A 9,921-nucleotide genomic window follows, 5' to 3' on the forward strand; every position below is an offset into this window, starting at 1 on the left:
TTAATATGTTTTTTTTCTTCTTTTTAACTTAAGTTTTAACGTTTTTTATTCACATTTTATTATGAGTAGAGTGCAGATTTGTATGCACTGGCATATTTAATCTGGTTGATGGTATGATATACTAATTGAGCACAGAATTGGTTTCATGACCAAAGCAATTTAAACTATGAAACTTTCGGGCTACATATTTTGACAATTAACTCATTATTTTTTAATTTAAGCTCTTATTTTACTATTTTAATTGCATATTTCTGTGTTTTTTTTCATTTTTTTTGACATTTTTGAATAATTACTATTGCGATATTGACAAAAAACATATTTGGGGACGCGCGTTGTTTTCTTATACCATAATATCCATAATATACTTCTTTTTTTTATATGATGTAAAGAAATCTAATTTTTATACCTATATTTGTTTCATGTCATTCTGATTCTACATAAATCAATTTTTTATTGCTTTCTTGCAACTATTTCAGTTGTGGAATTTTAATCATAAATATGCTTATTGTTGACTTGTTTAGATCTGTTTACGATTATACTCAGTTTCCAAATTTTTTAAGTTTTTTTTTAAAAATATTAAAAATCAATGGTCACAATTTTTAGATTCTGAGTGGAACGATGAATGTATTGATTTTACAATGGTGTGTGTTTTTTTTTTTATTTTTTTTTTTATTTTTGTGTCTGTCATCACCTTTTAGGACAGTAAAAGTGCTTGGATTTTCTTCAACAGTACCTTTTCTGATAGGAAAGTGAATCTAGTTGGTACTTTGGGGGGTCAAAAGTTTTCCAATAGTTTTGAAAATCGCCGTGAAAAACAAAAGAAAAATTAAGGAAAACCGAAAAACGGGAATTTTTACGCAAAATCTGTTTTCGAGAAAATTTTGGTTTTTGGTGTAACTTTAAAACGAATGACTGTAGATACATGAAATTTTCACTGGTTGTTTATATATCCATTTTCTATACATGATAAAATTTTCAAAATATTTTGAGCTGTTTACGGACAATTTAAGTTTCCAATTTAATTAGTTTTTTTTTCTATGAATGTCAATAAAACTTTATTTGTTGAGGAAAAATACTTGAAAATTTAATAAAAGGCTCCTACTATATTGTTACAATGAGATTTGGAAAATATTAAAAATCCTTAGTCACAGTTTTTTTTTATTAGCATTTAAAGTTCAAAAATTGACAAAATATTGTAAAAATCACGAAAATTAGCAAATTATTTTGAGTTAATAATTCGTAAAAATTTTTCTTTTTAGAACTAAAATTTTAAAATGTAGGTAATACAAGATTCTTTATAAGATAATCTACCTTTATCAAAAAAAAAATGTCTATAAGAAACTCAAATTCATATTTTTACAACATTTGATATTCACTTGATTTCTTACGTAACGATTTTCTTATTTTGTTGTAGGTAATTAAAAAACGAGAGACTGTAGAAACTTGAAAATTTCACAGAATGTTTATATTAGCATTTTCTATATACGACAAAACTTTGAAAATAATTTGACCCTTTTTGAGCTGTTTACGGACATTGTAAGTTTTCATTTATTATTAATTCCTATTTTAGCCTATAGGTCAATTTTTTTTTAATATTATAAATAAGTAGGTATACCTATAATAGGTATGTCTAATACCTAGACTGACAAACCGTCTCCGCTCAGAATCGTTTTTCTTATACAGTGATATTATATCATTGAATTCAAATTTAATACTATCCATTATACAGTGACCCACTTGTAACCTACTGTACAGCAGAGCGACATCCACTTACCCACCTTTTTTTTTTTTAATTTTAATTTATTTTTTGTGTCTGTTTACACGATTAGAAGTCGAAATAATGCTTAGATTTTAAACTTCAGTATCTTGTTCGATGGGAAAGTAAATATTGTTGGTGCATTAGGGAGTTCAAAATTTAAAATTCCCAGTAATTTTCAAAAGCGCATGAAAAATAATAGAAAAATTTACAAAATCGACTTTGGTTTTTGGTGTAAAATTAAAACAATTGACCGTAGATACATGAAATGTTCACTGGTTGTTATATTTCCATTTTCTATACATGATAAAATTTTCAAAATATTTTGATTTGTTTTGTACCGTTTAGGTACGTTTTCTGTTTCCAATTTTATTAGTCTTTTTTACTATAAATGTCAATAAAACTTTGTTTGTTGGCTAAAAGAATTTGAACATTTAATACACAGGTCCTATTATAATGTTACAAAGACATTTGAAAAATGTTAAAAATCCTTAGTCACAGTTTTTTTTTTATAAGCATTTAAAGTTCAAAAATTGACAAAATATGGAAAAATCACGAAAATTAACAAATTATTTTACATTAAGAATTCGTAAAAAATTTTCTTTTTAAATCTAAGATTTTAAAATGTAATACAATATTCATTATGAGATTATCTACCTTTATCAAAAAAAAATTTCTTAAATTTTTTTAAACGTTTGAAATTCAAATTTTTACAACATTGCATATTCACTCGATTTCTTATGGTAGCTATTTTCTTATTTTGTTGTAATTCTAAAACGGACAACTGTAAATACATGAAAATTTCACTGACTGTTTATTTTATCAATTCTTATACTTCACTTTACGGACAATTTCATATTTCAAATTTTTTATTTTTTTTTCTATGAATATTAATAAAGTTTTATCTGTTGGGCCAAAAAGTGTAAATATTTAATACAAGGCTCCTGATATATATTGTTACAACAGCAGTTGAAAAATATTAAAAATACATTGGCGCAATTTTTTTTATACCCATTTAAAGATCGAATTTTGACAAAATTTATCAAAATTAAAATTGAATAATTATTTTGTAGTAGGTAGTTAAAAATTTATAAAATCTTCAACTTTTATATCTAAGGATTGAAAATTTAAAACAAGATTCCACGTAAGTAGTTAATTCTGTTAACAAAAAATCTAAAAAATACATAAGCATTTTCTGGATTAAACCCACTCATTATTTTGAAAAAAAAACCCGGGCTGCTTTTCAGAATAAAATAGAAATTCGCTCTTATTTTTTTTTAACTTGTGGTAACTTTCAGAAAACTCTACCTCATATGTATTATTTATTTTTCCAATTAAAGTATTAAACATATTTGAAAAAAATGTATTACAAAATAAACACGCATCGGCACAAATGAAGTCGATAACATTTCCGATTATTACAATAATCTTTAATATAAAATACTATAAATTTTAATCACAAGTTTAGGTTATAGGTTAACCAAATAGATGTGAATAAAACAGTGCAAAATTGTATTAATCAGTTATACCTACGTACGTTGTTTGTATCACTCAATCTTTATTGTCGTATTGACTTAATAAATTTAATAAATTCAGTATGAATACGTTTAAGCTTCCTAATATTTTATTTAACATAGTGATTTTTCATTTCATTTATGTATCAGAAACGACAAGATACGTAATAATGAACCCATGTAATATTTATACAAGTAAATGTATTAACCAATTTTACGAGTCGATTGAATCTAATGTGTCGTTTTTTGTACGACATAATTTTACAATCGACAATGAATGGAAATCCACCGGAAAAATTATTTATTGTAGAAATGGTACTTGTCATTCAGAATTCGCTATCAAGATTGATAAAAGTACTCAGATTGAGTATGGTAGTGAAAAATCTTCAACGCAATCGTCCACCGTGGGCAATAGTGAATCTATTTCAGGTACAATAACTGCAAGTGTTAGTGCTGGTTTTGCGGCCATGGGCATGGAATTTGGCGGAGCAATTGAAACTTCTGTACAACGTGGTAGTGAACGAACATATGAAGTTACTAAAGAGAATGGTTATACTGTAACGTATTCAACAAGTACAGCAAATACTTTTGGTTTCGAAGACAAAATAACATGCGATGGGGTTCAAAATGAAAAATTAACGGTACAGATGCGATCAAACATTACACGAATGACGGGCAACAATTGCGTGTATGTTGATAGTTTTTTAAATTTCAATAACCACGATGTGCACATATTCAACTGTACTTGGGTTAATTTAAAAATGTATCCGGTACGTGATCGAGCTATAGAAACCGAATTGCAATGTCACCGTGAAATAATAAATTAATATTATAAACTATTATAGAATTATTAGAACTATTGGAGTAATAAGAATAACTATTATTGTATGAGTATTTCTGAATAATAAAAAAAAAACATATTAAAAAACCTAGTATGTAGTTTTTATTTTTTCAGCGTAAAAACAACTCATTATATCGATAACACCGCGTATACAAGGTACGCGACCCTTTCATCATCAAATACCGTGTAAAGAATAAAGTCAAAGTTTTAAAAATAAATTGTATATTTCTCATTGGCATGACGTCGGCGCCCTTCCTTCTCACACTTGTGCTTCGGTGGCAAATCTTCTCACGACAATGCGTGTGCCGTGTGGTATAACGTACCTACTCGTCCATTTCATAGTTATCATAATTCTGTTTTTTTTTTGTAAAACTGACAGGCAACAGAACGGCCGTATACGGCTGGCGAAAGCGCAATTAACATAATATTTTATTCCTTCAAAATTGTTGAAATTTTAAATACAAATAAATAATTATTATTGTACAAAAAATTAGTATATACGTGTTTGTAATTATTATTTAATAGTATTAAATATGGTTGTATTATAATAATTATCAATACAAAAAAATAATTATTTAATATTTTTGTTTATTTTGGATATAGTAAAAAAAAGGTGTTTTGTGACTTTTGTCAGTGAACGTAGGGACCTAGTTAATATTATATAGCCCGTGGGTAAATTCACTTTCCCACCGGAAAAGATGAGAAGCAAAGTTTACAAAAAAATGTATGACGCAGGACGTAAATTTGCTATACGCCTATACAAGAGTACAAGACGGAGACAATAAAATTACCGTGTTACGTTTTAGGTAAGTCCTCTTAAATCGTGGTCATATGGACGCAGCATTCTCGATGTTTCGGACTTCAGTAAAATTTAAATGCCCGTCACATCGGTCACCAAAGTACCTCCAATAGATTTAGCAATTACTTCAATTGTGGCATTTTTATTTTGAATAATATTCAACATAATATTATGTTTATTGTGAAATAATAATAAAAATAATTTAATTTAATTAATATAAGGAATTAAACAACACGATTACTATAGTACATCCATGACCCACTTGTAACCTACTGTGCAGCAAAGTGACACCCACTAGTCCACCTTTTTCTATATGAGATAAAGAAAACTCCTGATTTATTGCTTAAAAAGCAGCTAAAATATATTAATAATACATAGGTACATTTTTTTTTATAAGCATTTAAAGTTCGATTTTGACATTTATCAAAATTAAGATTTAAAAATGATTTTGTAGTTAAAAATTTATAAAATATTTAAATTTTATAGTTAAGGATTAAAAACTTACAACAAATTTCCATGTAAGTAGGTTATTCTGTAACCAAAAAATCTCAAAAATATAAATCACAGTTTTTTTTTATTTTATATAGCTACATAATATTAAATAACCAAGAATAACAATTTTTATATTATTGTCATTTTAAAATATTTAACTTACTTACTATTCAACTTACCGACTACCGTATCAATAATAAGTAATAAGTAATAACAATATTAATATAGGTAATATAAAATACCCACACTGACAAACCGTCACCGCTCAGAATCGTTTTTCGTAGGTATACAATAATATCCGTTGTGGTTCTACGGGGGGGGGGGGGGGGGGCTAATAAAATCAATATGTTTTCTTTCTGCTGTTTTTAACATAACAACCCTGCTCTTAGTCTCTATATAGTCAATTGATTTGAATACCAAATCATTTGTGTATTGTGTATGCACAATTATTATTTTGACGATTTTTGATCACCGCCGGCATAAACTATGAGGATCGCAAGGTGAATCTAGTTTGGAAAAAAAACTAATGCATAGGACAATAATTATAACGTACAATAACCCGTACCATAGGCATTTGTGTGATGAGTTTCTCAATTTTCACTCGGCTGCATATTATTTTTTGGATCCAAAACCAAGATCGATGCAGGGAAAACGTGGCCGTGTATTGCAGCATACAATATTGCTTGTGTTGTATAGGTAGTCAATGCCCAATGGTCAATTTACTGTAATACAATCGACTAGGTAGAATTGCTAAACGAATCCCTGTCGAAGCTGAGAGCTCGAATCAGGCGAAATCTCACTCACACTCGACTACTTATCGTGTACACCGACCAGGGGTGGATAGGCCCATAGGGAAAAAGGGATTTTCCCTGTGGGCCCCCATCTATGTTTATGTTGGGGGGCCCACTCGGGTCTACACTTTGTTTTTTTGCAGAATAAAATATTCATCAAATAGGAATAGTTTAAATTTATATAAATTATTATTACTTACTGTTATTTTCAACAATATAATAATAGCACGACAAGTCAAGAATTAAAATTTTTATTATACATTTTATTTTCTCATATGCCGTTTCCCCAGCCCCTCACTAAACTAATACATTTTCGCACGAAACATTTTATTTATAGGTAAAGGTGTTAGATTGAATATCTATGCGAGCGAAGTGACCAAATTTTTTTTCAGTTTGGGGGCCCCTTCAAATATTTCCCTGTAACATAAATACTACCTATCCACCCCTGACACCGACACAAAAAATAAAAATAAAAAACAACACATTATTGTAAAATGAATGCATCTATCGTCCGCCATAATCTAAAAGTATCCCACAGAGTATAAAAAATCTATAGATTATTTTAATTTAGAATGTACTATAAATATTGTTTTAAACACACATTTTATATTGATGTTTTAAACTTTAAAACGAAATCAATAATATTTTTTTTGCTGCTGTTTTAACCATAACAACCCTTCTCTCTGTAGTCTCTAATCAATTGATTTGTGGATGCGCAATTTTTATTTTGAAGATTTTTGACCACCTTGTCATGCACGTTTCGAGAAACCGTGGCCACGCCAGTCAATTTTCAACTGTCAAATGTCTCTGTACAATTGCCTAATATACTTACAATTGTTTCGACAACATTGAGGATCGCAAGGTGAATCTAGTTTGGAAGACAATATTGCTATTGCGTTGTATGGTCAATTTTCAATTTACTGTAATACAATCGACTAGGTGGAATTGCTAAAAACGAGTTCCTGTCGAAGCTGAAAGCCCGAATCAGTCAAAATTTCACGCACACCATTACACATGTACACAGGGGCGTCATTGGGGGAGAGGGGGGGGGGTGCAGGGTGTAAATTTGCATCAACTTTTTTTAAATGCCTTCTTTGGCCTGCCTTCAATAAATATAAACGCTGGTATACCTAAGTGTTTTATATTACCTATACGATAAAATGATAACACAAACATTGTGAAGAATGGTACCCATAAAATAAATTTCTGGTTTTATTAAGCTGGCTATATTATATATTTTGATTACATAGAGGGAAAAAATGTGTTGGTTAGGTTCGATTAGGTATTTTATTATAAAGGTGTTTTATACCCATAAATGTATTTACCAAGTGTAAATAGTAAATAGGTACCACGATTAAAGATATATCTTTTTATTATATCTTTAATCGTGATAGGTACCTACCACTGTACACTGGTATCAACAATATAAAACAAATACATTAAAAGTACCTACACATAGTTCTTCGAAAATAGTAACAATATTGCGATGTTTTCATACTAATATAAGTGACATATTAAATAAAAATATTCTACAGTTCTAATCCCCACTTGACCCCCCCCCCCCCCAAAAAAAAAAAAAAATAAAATAAATATATTATCTATATAGCCTGGTAATAATTTGAATGGCCTGCAAACATTTTGGCACCAACAAAAAAAGTTGAATAATGACGCCCCTGCATGTACACACTCATACATTCACCCTACACGGAAAAAACGCAAACCATATATGGTTGTATAGCGTTAAATTGCTTGGTTGAATGTACTAGACCGGTTTCAAATAATTCATAGGTTTCGAGCACAGACCAGTAAATTAATCAGAGTGATTTCTTAATTGGCTGCACCTCGCACATCAGGGTGGCACGAAAAAGCCCAGTTCGAAAAAACTGCTTTTCTGTGTTAAACCCACTCAATATTTTGAAAAACACCCGGGCTGCTTTTGAATAAAATAGAAATTCCACTTTTATTTTTTTTTTTTTTAATTTGTGTTAATCTTCTGAAAACTTTACCCTATAGGTATTATTGTATTATTTTTTTTTCAATTTAATTATTAAACTGATTTGAAAAAAATTTGATAATATTTTTTTTAATTAGGTAGGTACAATTTATTAAAAGTATGATATGGAAAAAATTACACACCAACAGTCAATAGAAATGTTAACAATCGGTAACTTTCCTGTAAATACTATTAATAAAGAATCCAAACAAAAATTAAAAATTAACAAAATAACAAATTAACCCGATAGAACCGATAAAAGCGCCCTTTAATACTTTTACAATAAAATCCGATGGGTTTTTTCTGAAAAAAAGCCGATAATATCCGGGTTTTCTATAACTTCATATTAATCATTACATAATTTGTATTCAAATGCGCATCAGCATTAATTAAGTCAATAACATTTCTGAATATTACAATAATATTTAGTAAACATTATTTATCACAAGTTTAGGTTATAGGTTAACAAAATAGATGTGAATAAAACAATGCAAAATGTTATTTACCAGTTATACCTATGTGCGTTGTTTGTATCACTCAATCTTTATTGTCGTATCGACTTAATACATTTAATATATTCAGTATGAATACGTTTAAGTTTTCTAATATTTTATTTAACATTGTGATTTTTTATTTCATTTATGTAGCAGGATCGAAAAAAAGAACTGATTGTGAAATGTACTACGATAAACAATTGGCAGTACAAGAAAAATGCGATATTTATAGAGAAAAATGTATTAACTTTTCAATGGGAGTGCGTATCCAAAAGTCGTTTTTTCAACAACATAATTTTACATTGGACACTGCATGGAAATCCGTCGGAAAAATTATTCATTGCAAAAATGGTACTTGTCATGCAGAATACACTATGAAGATTGATAAAAGTACAGAGATTGAGTATGGCAATGAAAAATCTTTAACGCGATCGTCCACAGTGGGCAATAGTGAATCTATTTCAGGTACAATAACTGCAAGTGTTAGTGCTGGTTTTGCGGCCATGGGCGTACAATATAGTGGATCGATTGAAACTTCTGTACAACTTGGTAGTGATCGAACATATGAAGTTACTAAAGAGAATGGTTTTACTGTAACGTATTCAACAAGTACAGCAAATACTATTGGTGTAGAAGAAAAAATTACATGCGATGGGGTTCAAAATGAAAAAATAGTTATACAGGCGCGAACAAACATGACGCGAATGACGGGCAACGCTTGCGAATATGTATGTAGTTTGACTGTGGGTGGAAACAATGTACACATAGTAACTTGTAATTATGTTACTTTAAAAATGTATCCAGTACATAATGAAAATATTGTCACCGAATTGCAATGTAACCGTGAAATTGTGAATTTTTAAATGTATTTCATAAACTGTTATAGAATTATTAGAACTATTGTAGTAAACAATTATTAGTAGTAGGTATAGGTATTATTGTTGAGTAATAACAAAAGGATTATTAAATTATGTAGTTTTTATTTTTTCAGCGTAAAAACAACTCATAAAATCGATAACACCACGTACAAAGTACGCTTGCATTATCAAAAACCTGTAAAGAATAAAGTCAATGTTTTAAAAATAAAATGTATACTTCTCATTGGCATGACGTCAGCATCCTTGAGTCCTTCCATCTCGCCCTTGTGCTTATTAGTAAATAATATTAAGAGGACGTGTCACGGAAAAAAATCGATCGAAAAATTCCTTTAAAAACATGTTTGCGCGATCAAATAATATGGG

The 9,921-nt window shown here is 29.2% G+C and overlaps 1 long non-coding RNA gene across 1 annotated transcript in view; it reads left to right on the forward strand.

Annotated features, from left to right (window-relative positions):
• Positions 1-9,921, forward strand: part of LOC100571458 — a 55,604-nt gene that overhangs the window by 36,449 nt on the left and 9,234 nt on the right. The gene's annotated exons all lie outside the window — the stretch shown is intronic.

Source organism: Acyrthosiphon pisum, chromosome A2 (assembly GCF_005508785.2).
Source record: "Acyrthosiphon pisum isolate AL4f chromosome A2, pea_aphid_22Mar2018_4r6ur, whole genome shotgun sequence".
Classification (NCBI taxonomy): domain Eukaryota; kingdom Metazoa; phylum Arthropoda; class Insecta; order Hemiptera; family Aphididae; genus Acyrthosiphon; species Acyrthosiphon pisum.